Source organism: Ovis canadensis, chromosome 3 (assembly GCF_042477335.2).
Source record: "Ovis canadensis isolate MfBH-ARS-UI-01 breed Bighorn chromosome 3, ARS-UI_OviCan_v2, whole genome shotgun sequence".
Classification (NCBI taxonomy): Eukaryota; Metazoa; Chordata; class Mammalia; order Artiodactyla; family Bovidae; genus Ovis; species Ovis canadensis.
In genome coordinates, this window is record NC_091247.1 from 2,130,341 (window position 1) to 2,145,460 (window position 15,120).

At 60.3% G+C, this 15,120-nt stretch overlaps 1 protein-coding gene across 6 annotated transcripts in view; it reads left to right on the plus strand.

Moving 5' to 3' along the window:
- The first annotated feature begins 11,819 nt into the window (after positions 1–11,819).
- Positions 11,820–15,120, plus strand: part of BRD3 (bromodomain containing 3) — a 34,744-nt gene continuing 31,443 nt past the window's right edge. For 2 of the 6 annotated variants that reach the window (XM_069579825.1, XM_069579821.1), the window contains exon 1: positions 11,820–12,057. The gene's annotated coding sequence lies outside the window, so the exon portion shown is untranslated. Of the gene's footprint in view, positions 12,058–12,389; positions 12,879–15,120 lie in introns of those variants that run through there. The other 4 variants (XM_069579824.1, XM_069579819.1, XM_069579822.1 and 1 more) reach the window with 3 other exon arrangements.

The following is a 15,120-nucleotide window of genomic DNA, read 5'->3' on the forward strand; positions in this document are numbered from 1 at the left end:
GGCAGGTGGCTGATCAGGAAAGACTTGCGACAATTTTGGAAGGACTGTAACACCTGCCAGGCCTTCCCCGGTGGCTCGGTGGTAAGGACTCTGCCTGCCAATGCAGGAGACACGGGTCTGGTCCCTGGGTCGGCAATATTCCCTGAAGAGGGAACCGGCAGCCCACTTCAGTATTCTTGCCTGGAAAATCCCACGGACAGAGGGCCTGCTGGGCCTATAGTCCAGGGCTGGAGCAACTTGAGCGAATCGATAAATAAGTGATATAGCATTGGACTGTGACGCAGAGTATAAGATAGACATGCATGAGTCCGTACTGATAGAAAGAACCGACTGGATGAACGGGAGAGGGGAGACAGCGGCCCAAATTGTCTGTGCAGCTCCTACCCCTCCAGTGTGGACGTCTAGCCCTCTGCCACTGGGGTGGAAAGTGCTTTGTGATGTACTTAGAAAAGACATGGCCTCAGGCCACGATGGACAGCATGGAACAGGACGGATGGGAAGAGACGGCTCTCCACCCTGCAGGCTCTTTTCAAAACCCATAATCCCAGACTCGTCACGAGAAAACAGCAGCCCACCCCAGACTGTCTGCAAAACACCTTGCCAGCCGGAGCCTCTCCAAACTGCTGGTCACGAGAAACAGGTGGAGGCTGGAAACCGCCCCCCCGCCCCTGCCGCAGGTGGGAGGAGGCTGACGGCCTCCAGGTGTTCTGAACGAGGACGAGGCCAGCCTATGCCAAGGGTGCCCCCCTGGCTTGTGTGTGGGGGGGTACTTCAAGCTTTGTAAGGCAGGAGGAGGGGTATCTAGGAGAAGGGTCTACACTCTCTGCACCATCAGAACGTCTCTGTAAATCTGACACCATCCTGAAACGTAAGTAAGCTTATTTTTAAAGAGAACGGGAGTGTGACCTCTGTTTGGCCAGCGGAATCACCGCGGAGCGGAGGCGCTGGACACCACTGGCAGGCGGCAGCCCTGCTCCAGCTCTCAGTCTGTGCCCAGGTGGCATGGCCGTCCTGCCGCCCGGCGGGGCTGGGCTTCTCTCTGCCAGGCTCTGGGGTCACCGCAACCATTCACCGCCCACCCTCCCTGCCCCGCTCTCTGTCCCGCTTATTGACCTGGGGTCCCCACACCCTCACAGCCCCTGTGGACGCCTGGTGTTGCGTTCGGACCTTGGGCAGGGCTGCCAGCCTGGTTCTGACACCTGCCGACGCACGCGCAGCACTAGCCTCGGCAGCTCCTCTGTGCAGTGGGTCAGCAGTGGCACCGGGGCCAGGGCGGCCACGCAGGTTCCGGGGCTGGAGCCGGCAGGTGCTGTCCCGACCAGGCGGTCTGGCCCTGCGTGGAGTGCAGGTCAGAGGGAGCACCCCGGCTCCCGGAAGGAGAGGCAGGTGTGAGGGCCTCCCTTCATCTTCTGTCCCCCACACTCACTTTCCACTCTGTCCCGAAGCTTTTAGGAAGACGACACCACCCCTCCCGCTGTTTCAGAGAAGGTTCCACTGGGCAGCTGTGCCTGTGCCCCGCAAATGCAGAGACGCGTGGCGCGGGAGGGGAGAGTGTAGAGAGACCAACAGCTGTTCATCGTGCTGCTCAAGAAAAAGCACGAGCAAGTGTCTTTCAAAGAGAAACCCGCACCCTGGAATTCACTGCAGCAGTGTGAGCAACAGCCACACAGACACAGGAGCAAGCTCAACGCTCGTCCACAGACGACGGACGAAGACGGGTAAGGAGTCCCCGGGCAGCCCAGTGTCCAGGGGTCCAGGGTTTCACGGCCACGGCCTGGGTTCAGTCCCTGGTTGGGGGCCTGAGATCCCACAAGCCACATGGCAGAGAGGAAGATAAAGAGATGTAGTACATATATATGACGGACTGTTACTCAGCCATAAAAACAGACGGAAATGATGCTGTTTGCAGCAACGTGGACGGACCTGGGGATCGTCAGACCAAGTGGAGGCAGTCAGACAGAGGCAGACGTTTCAATGTGATCTCACTGGTATGTGAAATCTAAAATACCACACAAATGAGCTCAATCGATGAGACAGAAAGAGACTCACGGACACTGCAAGCAGACTGGCTGCCAGGGGCAGGGGAGTGGGGAGGGTGGGCTGGGAGCCCGGGGTCAGAGGGCGCAGACGACTCCTTATAGAGAGGGAAGCCCCCAGGTCCTGCTGCGCAGCACAGGGGATTGTATACAGCACCCTGTGCTGAACCACAGTGGAAAAGAGTGTGGAAAAAGGTGTGCACACACACACGCACGCACACACGTGGACACACACATGCACACACACTCGCACACACATGCACGCACACACAAACACACGGGCACACGCACACACGCACACACTCGCACACACACATGCACGCACACACACGCACACACACGGGCACACGCACACACACGCCGCTGAGTCAGTTTGTTGTAAACTGTTCAGCTCAGTTCAGTCGCTCAGTCGGGTCCGATTCTTTGCGACCCCATGAACCGCAGCACACCAGGCCTCCCTTTCCATCACCAACTCCCGGAGTTCACTCAGCCTCATGTCTGTTGAGTTGGTGATGCCATCGAGCCATCTCACCCTCTGTCATCTCCTTCTCCTCCCACCGTTAATCTTTCCCAGCATCAGGGTCTTTTCAAATGAGTCAGCTCTTCGCATCAGGTGGCCAAAGTGTTGGAGTTTCAGCTTCAACATCAGTCCTTACAATGAACACCCAGGACTAATCTCCTTTAGGATGGACTGGTATAAATTGTTAACACAATATAAACTGTTGTAACACAACATTGTAAATCAACTATACCTCAATAAAATAAATTTGAAAAAAAAAAAGAAAAGGCGTGATTGGCTACTTGGGCCAGGCTTACAACATCAACTTGGAGAGTTTTAAGTCTCTTTCTACAATGAACAGCTTTTACAATTGAAGCAGCCACACATCGAGGGGCCACCTCAGTGATTTCATTTGCTTCTGGGGTCTCCCCATGGCTGTTTGGCAAGGGTTGTGCACCGAGCCCTGCCTGGCACCCACGCCCGGAGGCTGAGAACTCGCCCGCGCCAAGCCCTGGGGATGTGCAGGTGGACCGGAACAGCCTCGGTGCCACAGCCCTTGGGAGCAACCCAGGGCCCAGGAAAGGGCTGTGCCCCACAGTGGGGGCCGAGTCCTGCAGTGGGCGGGCACAGCTGTGTGCAAGAAACACCGGGAGTGAGGCAGGTCGGGCAGACTTCCTGAGGAGGGGCCCCTCCGAGCCTGGAGGTTGGCAGCAGGAGCCGGGGAAAGCGAGTCAGGGGAGAGGACAAGCGTTCCCAGCAGAGCGAACAGCTCGTGCAAACGCCCTGAGGCGGGCTTGGCCCGCCCGAGGGGCTGGGAGGCAGCCAGTGTGCCCGGACGAGGTGGGCTGGAGCGAGGCACTGCAGGGCTTCGAGGAGCTGGCAGCGGCAGTGAGGTGGTCCTCCAGGGGCTCAGTGGAAGCCAGAGGCTGCTGCAATTACACCAGAAAAAGGAGGGACCAGACATCCTGGATAAGGGAATGGTGACCCACTCCAGTATCTCGCCTGGAAAATCCCATGGACAGAGGAGCCTGGTGGGCTACAGTCCATGGGGCCAAAAAGAGTTGGACATGACTGAGAGGCTACAGAACAAGACATCCCAGAGTGAAAGCTAGGAGGCAGACTCCACGGGACTCGGAGGCCGACCGATGTCGGGGGCAGGAATCGAGGGTGGCACCACTCCCTGTTGGGCTGTTTGGGGGAGAGTGGTGTCCCCATGAGCCTGCCCTTCACCCGCCACCTCCCAGATCCCGCTGCTCAGTCCTAAGCTCGCCCCGCGGGGCCGGGGCCAGGGGCGCCCTGGCCAGGTCCTGCACCTCTATGCACAGGCACCTCTCTTTACCCTGGCCCCCCGTGATGTCAGCTCTACTCCCACCCCGGCCTCCCACACAAAGAAACCGCGACTCAGGGGGCAGCTGGGATTCAAACTCAGATCTGGGCGGCTCTAAAACTCATGCCTGCTCTCCAGGGTTGCACGTGATACTGATCGAGAGCCGATGTCCAGGGAACACCACTCCGAACCCCCTTCCCTGCCCCAACCTCCTGCCCAGGCAGTATGCGGGGTGTGCACGCACGCACTGGAGAATCACTTCTCTTCTTGTGTAAGGGGATGGTCTGTGAGCTACCCAACTTGTTGCTGTTATTTTGGCGGTTACATTTTGGCATTTTGAAGACCGACTTTCTTGAAGGTGAAAGTGGCTCTCTTCCATCCTCCCAAATGTGGAGAGAACTCAGAACGCTTTGGTCTCATCCCCTCACCGCCCCCAAACCCCTCTCCTTAGATGACTCAGGATCACATCAGCTTCCAGGGAGAGAGGCCCAAACACCACACCTTAGACAAAACTGGGCTTTCCTTCTCTGCTGTGGACACAGAGTCTGGGGAATGCGGTCAGGGCTGAGTGGATGGGGGCGCTCCTGCAGACGGCAGGATAAGGGCACTGTGTGCCCCTGCGCAGGGGGAGCACGGCACTCGAGGTCACCCGCCGTCCGCCCTGCGGGCAGTCCACGCTCAGCGGCGGTCACCCACGAGTTATCAGCTCCCTGGCTCACCGTCGCTCGAAGTGGCCTCCGGCGCTCAGTGTCCTCTCACTGGAGTGTACCCGCGTGGTCTGAGCGAGGCCTGTCATGCTGAGGGCTCTCGCGTCGGTCTGCACAAGCCTCTGCCCCATGAGCGGCAAGGCATTGCCCGCTGTGCCCTCTGTAGGCGGCTCTCCAGCATCTCCATCACCACTGCCAGCAGCCCTGCCCTGTTCCTCTGGAGGTGAGCCTTCCTTCCCACCGGCTGCTGTCTTTTATCTGACTGCTCCCTGCACCCTGCCCTCCTCCTCCTCCTCCTCACCAAAGCCAGTCTCTCCAGGGCCCCCTGGCTTCCAAAGAGCCAGGCTCCAGACCAGAGGCATCTCCCGTGGGTCGAGTCATCCCTGTCCGTTTCTGCATCCGCCCCGTCAGCCAGCCATCCAAACAAGGGTCCCCAGTAGCTTTCAGATACTCTCACTGTTGAGGTGAGATTCACCATCTTAACCACTTTACAGTGAATGTGTGTGTGGGAGCGTGCTTGGTCGCTTCAGCCATGTCCAGCTCTTTGCGATCCTATGGATTGTAGCCCGGCAGGCTTCTGCGTCCCCAGGATTCTCCAGGCAAAGATACTGGAGTGGGTCGCCGTGCCCGCTTCCAGAGGATCGTCCCCACCCAGAGCTTGAACCTGGGTCTTCTGGGACTCCCGCACTGCAGGCTGGTTCTTTACCTCTGAGCCGCCGAGGAAGCCCTACAGTGAATGACCTGTGCCTAACCCAGGTGCCTGTTCGTCATCCCAAAGAACCCCCGACCCAGTATGCAGTCACTCCCCCGCCCCGTCCCTCCAGCCCATGCGACCCCTAACCTACCTTCTGTCTGTGGATTCACCTACTACGGATATTTCCTATCAATTAAATCCTACAGGAAGTGATCTTTTATCTCTGGCCTCCTTCACTTAGCACAACGGCTTCCAAGTTTATCTTTGTTGTAGCGTGTATCAGTACTTGCCTCATTTTCAGGGCTAAATAACACTCCGCTGCGTGGACAGACCCTGCTTCACTCGTCGCTCGTCACCTGGCGGACACTTGGGGCGCTTCCGCCTTGAGGCTGTTAGGAATAGTACCCGCGCTGTGCACCGTCTTTGCAAACAGTGACACTTTATTTTCTAAGTTGATTAATTACTTTGGCTGCAGTGGACCTTGGCTGCACCTCCATCTCCACCGTGCGCGTGGTCTTTAGTCGCGGCATGTGGGGTCTTAGTTCCCTGACCAGGGATCAAACCCACACCTCCTGCAATGGGAGCTGGTTCGCAAGCGCTGAGCCCCTGGGGAAGGCCCTTTCTTCCTTCCTTCCCTTCTCCCCCCTCTTTTCTGAATTTATTTTTATTACTTTTGGGCACGCTGAGTCTTCACCGCTGCTCTGGGGGGCTTCCTCTGGCCGTGGGGAGCGGGGGCTCCTCTTGGTCGTGGTGCTCAGGCCGAGCATGGGCTCCAGAGCTCAGGTTCAGAAGCCACGGTGCTCAGGCCTAGTTGCCCTGGGCAGGCATGATCTTCCCAGAGCGGGGGTGGAACCCGTGTCCCCTGCCTTGGCAGGTGGACTCTTAACCACGGGGCCACTGGGGAAGTCCCTTTCTTCCCTACTGAAGCACATTTGACACAGTTCGCGTTCTTTCCCTGTGGGTAGGCCGTATTTCCTTGTCATTCCCTGGGCCTCATGATTCTTGTTGACAACTGGACCTCTTGAATGTTACAGTGTGGAACTCTGGGAACCACACTCTCCCCGGTCCAGCGGTGTGCTGATGCTACACCTGTGCAAAGTTGCTGATGTTTGTCCAGTGACTTGTCTGAACCCTGTTGTAAAGCCAGCGTTCTCTGCTTCGTGGTCACTGCAGGGCGTGTTCGACTAGCTTGCTGGTCAGCTCGTGAGTCAACACAGGCTTCCTCAGTCGCTGAGATGAAGCCACCCTTCCGACTGCTTTCATGCTTGTTTCCAGAGTTCGGACGCAGTGAGTGCTGATGGTTTTGCCAGTGTCTGTGGAGTCCGGGGCCCTTGCAGCCCTCGCTTCTGCCATTCCTGCTGGTTTCGCCGCGGCCTGTTGCTTCTCAGCTCTCTTTGTCTCTGATGCACTTCCAGATTCTCAATGACACATTTAGGTGTGGACTCGCGTGTTCATCCCAGTTGTGACTGGGGCTTCCTGAATCCCTGATTCATTTCTTCCATCTATTTTGTTGAAGTTTCATCTTTTTTTAAAGTCTTTATCGATCTCGGTACAATATTGCTTCTTTTTTATGTTCTGGTTCTCGCTTCCTGACTGGGGACCTGCAACCCCCTGCATTGGGAGGGGACGTCTTAACCGCTGTACTGCCCGGGCAGTCCCCAAGTTTCACCTCTTAGACGTTCAAATATCCCTTCACCCCCTTTCTTAACTCTCTCTGAAGCTCCTTTTGGATGGATGACTTAGTGCCTCCCCCCTCTTTCTTAACCGAGTTTTCCAGTTTCTATAATATTGTCTTTGCTCCCCTAAGCTTTGTTATGGCTGGGGAACTAATTCTCTCTTCAGCTTTGTCTAAGCTGTTATTTGTCCCTTCCTCCGAGTTTTAAATTTCCAAGTAGGCTACATTAAAAAAAAAAAAAATTCTATCAGTTTTAGGATTTTTCCCCCCAAACTTCCAGATTTTTTTTGTTAGTCTTTTAAAAATTATCTTACGTCTTTAATCATTTCCGACACACTCATTTTATAGCCTTGAGGTTCCGTCTCAGAAGCAGAGGAAATAGAGAGGCGACACAGACAGGGCTGTGGAGTCTCAGGACATCAAAGCAGAAAGCTTTCCTTTGGGTGTAAATAAAGCCCGGAGGGGGGCTGGCTGCATCATCCTCTAAGCCATCAGAGCCCCAGGGATGCCTGGGCACCTAAACTCCCAGCGAGGATTCCAGAAGCCCCAGGGAGTTCTGGAATCCTGGGCAGAACTGCAGCACTGGGCAGGCCAAGCCTCTCTCCCTTGTACCACATAATTGCTTCTTCAAACAAAACTCAATTTTCATTGTGGTGTGCTAAGTCGCTTCAGTCATGTCCGACTCTTTGCGACCCCATTGACCCTAGCCCTCCAGGCTCCTCTGTCCATGGGATTCTCCAGGCAAGAATACTGGGGCGGGTTGTCATCTCCTCCTCCAGGGATCTTCCTGACCCAGGGACCGAACCCACGTCTCTTGCTTCCGTCTGCCGCGTTGGCAGGAAGGTTCCTTACCACTAGCCCCACCTGGGGAGCCCTAGCGACGACTGTTTGCCGTAGGGAAAACTGGTCAAGAGGGAAAATAAAATCACCCACAACTCTAGTTCCCACTAGAGCTGCCGCGAGCCCGCTAGCCCAGCTCCCTGGCTCCCTTGCTGGCTTGATTTGCCTTCGTAGCATCAAGCGCCACTAGGCACTCCGCGTATACTTACGATACTCTGTGCATCCTTGGGAGCATGTCAGCCCTGAGACAGCCGGCGCTTTGTCTCGTCCCCTCCTGTGTGTGCGGAGCCAGGAATCGGGAGCGTGGGGCGTGGTTGCCTCACCAGCACCTCGGGGTTGGGGAGGAGGGCGGCGAATGACCAAATGCGCGTGCAGCGCCGACTCATGAATGAAAATACCCACTGCGTTTACCCTCACGACAGTCCTACGAGGCAGGTGTTTGCTGACCCATTTCATAGCCGGGCAGACCGAGACTCCTCGCCCTGACCGACTCTCTGCAGTCACCTTCACGCAGCCAGTGACCTCCCACTGGAGGGTTGGGGGGAAGCGGAAGTGAGAATGCTCACCCAGTGTCACCCCATCCCGGGGGGCTCTGCGTGCTTTTCTGGAGGACTAGCTGATGGATTTGGGGTGCTTGCCGCTCCCCCCCACACCTCATCCCCCCTACCACGATGCAGGCTCCTGGAACGTATTTTGAGGGTGGAATGTGAACCCCCACCCCGCTCCTCCTGAGTTCAAACCGTGCTCAGGCTGGTAATGTCACCTCACGGCGCCGCCATTGTGAGGGCTTCCCCACGTGGCTCAGACGGTAAAGAGTCTGTCTGCGATGCCGCAGACCTGGCTGGATCCCAGGAAGATCTGCATAATTGTCCCTACTCCTTAAAACCGCGAGTCAGTGAAGTGACGTATGCGAAGCTCTCGCCCCAGCACCTGGCTCACCCTAAAAGGTCAGCACGGGACTGCGTGAGCAGACACCCTTGCCCCTGTCCACCATGGCTCAGCCTCTGCTGGGGGAGACAGAGATTCCCTTTCTTTAGCTGTTCTGTGTCCTCCGCAGTCTCTGGGGAAGGACACACCATAACTAAACTTTTAAGAGACTTGTGTATTGACTCAACTATAAACCAACAGCGTCGCTGACTGGGGTCTCGACGGGTGTGGTGGGGGAGGACTGCGGCAGGGAGCCGCTGAGGCCCTGAGTCCTGGGCTGGCCTGAGCAAGGGCTTAGTTAAGGCCAAGTGCAAGCTTTAAGGCCGTGGTTTCAGGTCTGCAGGGCTCCTGTTGGGCTGACGGGGCAGCTGCCTTAGGTGCTGGGGGTCTGGCTGCCCTGAGTTTCGCAGATGGAGGCTGGAGAGGGGGTCAGAGACGCAGGAAAGGTTGTTCACGCAGCCACGAAGAGCTGGATCTCTTGCAGGGCGTGGGGGGCCTGGAGCCCTGCTCTCAGGGAGCTGCCACACGCCCTGAGGGTGCAGACGGTCCAGTATGCAACCTAAGTGAGGGCCCAGGTCAGGGAGGGGAGCCACAACCGAGGGGACGGGGCCCGCTCGCCCCCCACGTGCTGTTCTCCTTCCGCAGCTGCAGGACCAGGTCCTATTTTTATCCTCCTTTGACAGACGAGGAAACCCCGGTTGGGGAGATTAAGTGACTGTGTCCCAGGCACACGGAGGCCCAGCTGCTCGTGTCAAAGCTACGAGAGCCTTGGGAGGGAGAGGACGGAGCCAGCGGAGGTGGGGGTGCTCAGGGCCAGCCTCCCCAAGAAGCCTTGGGGAGGGGACTCTTCACTAGGCCCGAGGGGTTGTTAGCCCAGGGGCTGAGTCCTCAAATGCGAACATCGGTCACGTGTCTCTTACTGGTTCTGCTTCCTAGAGACTTCTCCAGTCTCAGGGAAGGCCACTTGGCTGAGCTCAGTTTGCTGTGGGTGAGTGAGCGAGGAGGACCAGTGGACAGGGCAAGGCAGCGTCCATCAGACCCAGGTGCTCAGGGTGGCCAGGTTCCTACTAGACTCCTGGGAGGGACTCCTCCAGCCAGTGGGAGACCAGAGAATGACTAGGGTCCTGCAGCTTGCCAGCCTGGCTGGTCAGGGATGGCCTCTGTGTGTGCGCCATCCAAGTCCCTGCAACGTCTGGACGAGGTGGAGGGGCTCTTTGGCCTTAGGAGGAGTGGGGTGGGATCTTCTTCAGCAGAAACGTGGGCCAGGGGGCGGGAAGGCGATGACTAGAACAGAAGCCTGTAAACTGGGGCGCCAAGGGGGGGCTGCAGAAAAGACGCGACAGGGATGGTAGTTCCAAAGGAGTTCATTGGCAGGTCCTCACCTCCCTTCTCCAACCTTCCCATGCTTTGTAAACCAAAGAGGCTGAGGTCTTCCCCAGCCAGAGCCTTGTCCCCGTGGGGGGTAAGAAGTCTGGATTTTCCCAGGAAAGGGATGGTTGGGAGGGTGGGGGAAGGTTTTGGCCTCCTCTACAAGCTGTATTTCCCTGGAGCCCAGGCGTTGGCGTCTCAGCTCTCTGTGCCCCGTGGCCACTTCAGCCCCCAGGGTTTCCTCACCTGTAAGCCGGGCACAGAAGGCCTGTGCTGGGTGGGCGTGGGGCTGCACGCGCTCAGCGGAGCCAGGGTCCGCTCTAATGTTGACTTTATAAAGATGCCTGCAAACGCAGGCAGCAGCTCTCCTGTTCAACCTGGAACAAACCTAGTGACCCCAGGGGCCTGGGAAGGATCCAGTCCACACAAGGAAACTCCACCTTGAGACTGGCAGGATCAGCGGGCACCAAGGAAAACTTGTCATGCTTTTGACTTTCCATGGGGGTCTACCATATGGAAGGGCTTCCCTTGTGGTTCAGCTGGTAAAGAATTCGCCTGCAATGCAGGAGACCCAGGTTTGATCCCTGGGTTGGGAAGATCCCCCTGGAGAAGGGAATGGCTACCCACTCCAGTATTCTGGCCTGGAGAATCCCATGTCCATGGGGTCACAAAGAGTTTGACACTACTGAGTGACTTTCACTAGTATAGGCAAAGTGTATCCACCGTTATGTTATGAAAGTGAAAGTGAACTTGCTCAGTCCTAACCCACTCTTCAGGACACCATGGACTGCAGCCCACCAGGCTCCTCCGTCCATGGGATTTTCCAGGCAAGAATACCGGAGTGGGCTGCCATTTCCTTCTCCAGGGGATCTTCCCGACCCAGAGATCGAACCCGGGTCTCCTGCACTGCAGACAGGCGCTTTACCCTCTGAGCCACCAGGGACCCCTACTTTAGGTTAGAGCTAGATAAAAATCGACTTAATGTGTACCCAGAAGGAACTGCCACCCCCCAAAAAAGCTCTCAAACGTGTCCGGGAGCTGAGTCTTTCAAACTACAGAAAAGGGCCAGGGCCCACAGGTTTTACCTTTGGGGCCCACTGCTGGAATCCCAGCCTAGGGACCTTTGATCTCATTCCTGCCTCTCACAGGGAAAGAGGCTGGCGCGGGGGAAGGTCTCCGGGCAGAGCCGGGAATGTCCCCTGCTCCTCGCTAGCACGAGGGACTTGGCGCCCTCTCCCACGACCAAGAACTCGAGCGCCCAGGCCCCAGCCTGATACCGGGACAGGAGGCGGGCGGGCGGGCAGGAGGTGGGTAGATGCGGGCGCCGCCGAGCGCGCCTCCTCCCCGGGCGGGGCCGCCCCTGCGCGCGCGCCGACGCCCCGCCCCCGCCCCCGCGCGCCCCCGCCAGGCTAATTAGGCGCGCGGTTTGTTTACAAACATGGGCGCCCGGCAGGTGCGCGCCGCCCAGACCGTGCGCGCCCGGGGTTCCAGGGCGGCCCCACCGACTCGGGGGTCCCCGGGCGAGGGTGGCAGAAACGGGCGGGCGCTGGCCGTCCTCCCGCCTTTTGCGCGCCTCCTCGGGCACCAGGAAATACGCCCGGAGGCGCGTGTCCCCTGCGCCGGGGCGGGCGCGGGGAGGGCCGCGCCGGGTCTCCGAGTCGCCGCCGGCGCCGCGCCCCGCCCCGCGCGCCCCTCGGGCCGGGCCCGCTCGCGGCCGGGTCGGCGGGGCGGGCGGCGGGCGGGGGCGCGCGGGGCGGGGCGCGGCGCCGGCGGGGCCGGGACATGTAGTCCGCGCGCCGCGGCCTCCCCTGGGCGGCCCCGGCGCGGGCCCGGCCGCGGACTACGACTCCCGCCAGGCGCCGCGGCGCAGCGCATGAGCCCTGCTCGGCTCCGGCGCGTCTATTATGCTGCCGGGGCCGGCGAGCCAAAGAGGAGCCGGCCGCGCGGGCCGGGAGGGGACGGCCGCCGGAGCCGCCGAGGCCAAGTACGCCTTTCCTTTGCTTCTTTGCGCGAGCGGGGCGGCGGGCGGCGCGGGCGGAGGCGGGCCGGGCGGGCCGGGGAGCGCGGCCCCGTGCGCCCCGCGCAGGCCGCCGGCGCGTCCGGGGAGCCTGGCACCCGGGCCGCCGTCTCCGCCGCCGCCTTTGTGCGCGGCCACGATGCAACAAAGCGCGGCGGCGGCCCGGGGTCGCGGCGGCGGCGCGGACCCCTCCCCTCGGCCCTCCGCCCGCGCCCTCCCGGCCGCCCGCGTCCCGGGCTCGGGGGCGTCGCCGCGGCCGGGGCGCGCAGCCTGGAGTTGGCACGGCCCGCGCGCCCTGCGCCAGCGACCTCCCGCGCTCCCTTCCTCACGGAAAGGATTTTTTTCCCCCCCTTTCCTCCGCCCGCCATCTTTCGAAGGGGGGGATCGGGGCGGACGCGGAGGCGAAGGTAGCGCTTCGGCGCCACTTTGCCCGCGCGCGCCCGGCCCGCCTCGGTCCCTGGCCGCGGGGCTCGCGCGGGGGCTGTTGCCGCGGCTGGGGCGGGGGGCGAGGCCGGCGGCGCGGCGTGGAGGCCGCTCCCTTCAGAGTTAGCGGCCCGAGCTGACTCTGAACCCTTTGGAGTTGCTGGGTTGTTGCAGCCCGGAGGAGGAGACCCAGTTCCCGTTTTGAAAACAGCGTGAAAAGCGCTTACAACGGGCGAGACCGAGTTGGAGCGGGAGGAGCTGGGCTGGGCCCTGGCCTGACAGCACGGCCCAAGCCCATCAGGGAGAAGCGCTCACCCCAGGCCTCACACGGCCCCCCGGCCCTCGTGGGCTCCCCGAGAATGAAGGTGGGGCTCGGGGAGTCCTCTCCGCCGGCTGCTCGTCGGGGTCAGGGCCGGGGGGTGGGGGCCTTGGGTCGCCTCCTTTTCCCTTGGGGCCAGGGGCGGCTTTGGAAAGATGGACGTGGGAGCACGGCACGGGGCCGCCAGCAGACCCCCCGGGGGCGGTCCCGTGGTCCACCCTGCGGGTTCCCGCCATTGGGCCCAGTCCCTGACCGTCCTGCGATCCTTCATTTTGGCTGGAAGCTTTCTACCCAGAAGCGCATAACGGGGGCTCCTCCCCGTGTGTTCCCTGGGTTGTGGCTGCGAAGTTAATGGTGCTGGGGGGGGGGGGTGCTGTTGAGTATCCTTGGGCAAACTACGGGCTGGGGGGAGCGGAAGGCGTGTAACTGAGGGATCGCTGCGCCCCCCCAAGTGAGGACGGAGGAAAAAGTTTGTTTTTCTTTTTCCTTCTTTTTTTAACCTTGTTTCGTAGGTTTTCTTCCTGACTCTCTTTTAAATGGGGTTCTTTCCCTGAATCCCTGGATGGCATTTCTCCTGGGGGAGAGGTTGGCATTCAAGGGGGGTGAAGAAAAGGCCTGAATCTCTGCGAGGGTCGGGTCCGGCCTCAGGAGTTAGGGACCTCCCCGCTTCCCTCCCCCTCCACCATCCTCCCGCAGCCGGGAGTCCGGCCTCTTATTTGCAAATAAAGCTCTGTGTTTGCCCTTCTCTGTCGTGAGGCCTTGATGTGTGCTCGCGGTTACAGATCCAGAGAGATAGGGCGCACGGCGTCTGGGGCGGGAGGGGACGCGGGGCGGAGTGGGCTGTTTTGCCCTGACCTTTCTGGTAACCCGAGGGGGGTGGGCAGGCCTCTGGAATCTCGCCCCAGCAGCTCCTCGGAAGCTTAGATCCAGTCCCAGCCCCGCCGCGGGGACCTCCGGGGAAGGAGGGCCAGGCGGCGCTGGTCGATTTTTGTTTTGTTTTTATAAAGTGGAGTAATTGCTTTCCCTCCACAACAGCCCGCGCGCGCTTGGAAAGTGAGCTCGGAGGGCCGGAGGCGATGTGTTAAATAAGCTGCGCCGGCCGGACTCGCGGGCAGAAAGTGAAAGTGTGGGGGGGCGGGGGACGGCGGCGGGGTAGACAGCGCCCGCCGCGGCCAGCCGCGCCTCCTGCGCCCTCTTCCTCCAGCCTGGCGCATTGCCAGCCGCCCGAGCCCTGCGCCCCGCGCCCGGCGCTGTGCACGGCCATTTCCTGGGTCTGGGCGGCAGAGGCTCTCTGGGGAGCGCTGGACCCCCGCCACCGATCGCAGTGGAGTGGTTGGTGCAGGACGCTGCCCCGGTCAGCCTGGCCCTGCACCCACCGCTAGTGGGTCCTGTTCTCCTTGGAGAACAGCACTTATCCTGTGGGGCCAGGGGGAGCTGGCCCAGGTAGGGAGTGGGGGGCCCCCAGGGACTGTCTGCCCGGGTGCATGTGGGAAAGGGCTCCGCAGATCACCGCCCCGCCCCCCAGTCTCCAGGCGGTCTGTGGGTGGCTGCGTAGAACGGTCTTCCTTTCATGTCTCCCTGACTTGTAAAGGGACAGGGCACCCGTCAGGCCCCATAGACCCCGAACTAGCGGCCAGTGTCTAGTCAGCATTCCTTGCTTCCAAAGGGAACTTTAGGGACACGTGGTGGAAAGCCGGGTGCACACCTGTCTGCTGGGAGCTGGTCCCGGGAGAGCCTCTGCTTGGGAGCCCGCCCTGCGCCCCACCCCGGGCGCTGCCCCCTGGTGTCCGTGGATGGGTCCCACAGGCATCATAACAGCGTAGGGTGGCCTGGGCACTTGGATCGAGGGTGCCGTTAGGTAGGTGTCCAGGGGGCGTGCGGCTTGTTGAACCCCCTCAGCTTCCCCTCGAGTCATGAACCCTTTTGGCACCTGCGCCTCCCCTCTGGGGGCCTATGGTCCTGCCTCTGACAAGCACTGGGCTTCTAAAGGCCAAGGGTGACATTTCTGGGTCTCCAAGTGGACATGATGGTTACCTGGGCCAAGGTTGGAGGGGAGTGTGTGTCCAGAGGCCCCGCTGTGTCAGCGCTGTGCGTCAGCGTCTGTTTCTGTGGCCAGCTTTTTACTCTTGCACATGAGAAGCTGGTCTGAACCTAACCCCTTTACAGGGTCTTTGTGAGCTAGAGTCTCAGCTGGCAGGTGCATGGGGGGACGCCCCCCTCCATCCTCGCCGCAGAACCTGTGGAGTTGCTCAGGAGGTCATGAGGTGCCTGGGAGAACACTCTCCCCG